The sequence below is a fragment of the Pteropus vampyrus genome, unplaced genomic scaffold, assembly GCF_000151845.1.
Source record: "Pteropus vampyrus isolate Shadow unplaced genomic scaffold, Pvam_2.0 Scaffold142, whole genome shotgun sequence".
Taxonomy (NCBI): domain Eukaryota; kingdom Metazoa; phylum Chordata; class Mammalia; order Chiroptera; family Pteropodidae; genus Pteropus; species Pteropus vampyrus.
Genome location: NW_011888923.1, coordinates 719,982 through 721,392, shown reverse-complemented (window position 1 = coordinate 721,392; position 1,411 = coordinate 719,982). Strand labels below are relative to the sequence as shown.

The following is a 1,411-nucleotide window of genomic DNA, read 5'->3' as shown; positions in this document are numbered from 1 at the left end:
ATTTCTTGGAAGCATCATACTACCGTTGGGATCTTTCTCAGAGGACTTTGGGAAAAGGATTTTGTCACTTTCTGTAGTTCTTAAAATAGATTTAAGGGCTGGAAGCCTCATCAAGGTAAGGCCCAGCACGTGTGCCACATGCTGCCCCATAACCCTATACTAGTGATGCTGGAGCTGTGATCTGTGAACGCAGCGGATGCAGCAGGCATCCGCGAAGCACTGTGATGAATACTGTCTTCAGAGGAACTCTAGCAGTCGATATTACTATTATTTTTTTTATTATTAGAACATTATGCAAATGAGGACACCTAGGCGATGCAGCAGAATGGGGAGAGGGGATTGGAACTCAGGACGACCTGACTCCTTTATACAGTGCTCCTCGTAGTGCAGGTGAGATGCGGGGGAGGAGGAGGGAGAAACGGAGGGAAACAGAGACAAAGGGACGCGTGGAATTTACACGGCCGGGTTACAAGGCCCTCCTGGATCTGACCCGAAGTTGCCTTTTTTTGGAAACTCGGGTGTAGTTCACATAACTAAAATTCACCATTTTAAAGTGTGCATTTCAGTGGGTTTTAGTATATCGTTATGTGGCACAACCATCACTGGTGTATAATTCCAGAACATTTTTATTGGTCCAGAAAGAAACTTCATCCTCATGGGCAGTCACTTCCCAGTCCTCCTTCCCCCGGCCCCTGATAACCATGAATCTTTCCCTATCTCTAGCCTCTTCTGGATATTTCGTATAAATGGACTCATACAGTATTCGGTCTTCGGGTCTATGTCACTCGGCATCGTGTTTTCAGCGTTTGTCCGAGTCGCAGCGTGTGTCCGTGCTTCGTCCCTTTGACGACTGAATGACATGCCACTGCGTGGGTACACCACACTTCGTTCAGCCCTCAGTCGACGGCCATTCGGGCTGTTTCCAGTTTCTGTTGTGGACAATGCTGCTATGAACGTCTGTGGACAAGTCTCGGGGTGGGCATGTTTTCAGTTCTCTTAGTTGGACACCTAGGACCGGAAGTGCCGTGTCACGTGGTACTTCTGTTTCACTTTTTTGAGGAAATGCCAGATTGTTTTCCACGGCAGCTGCACCATTTTACATTCCCACCTGCAATGTATAAAGATTCCAACTTCTCTACATCCTTGCTCCTGCTTGTCATTTTTCTGTTTATTTATTTATTTTATTTTATTTTATTTTTTTTTAGGCAAGACAACCCTTGGTTGACCTCACAGATTGTAAGGACCTTGTCAGCTTACAATGGCCTACTTTTAATTTTTTTTTTTTTTTTTAACGCCTACAGCACCTGCTCTTCCTAGGTGGTCTCCCATCCAAATACTAACCAGGTCCGACCCTGCTTAGCTTCCGAGATCAGAAGGGATTGGGCTTGTTCAGGGTGGCATGGCCGTAGAC

The 1,411-nt window shown here is 46.1% G+C and overlaps 1 pseudogene; it reads right to left on the bottom strand.

Annotated features, from left to right (window-relative positions):
* Nucleotides 1-1,292: 1,292 nt before the first annotated feature.
* On the bottom strand, nucleotides 1,293-1,411 carry LOC111744851 (annotated as a pseudogene).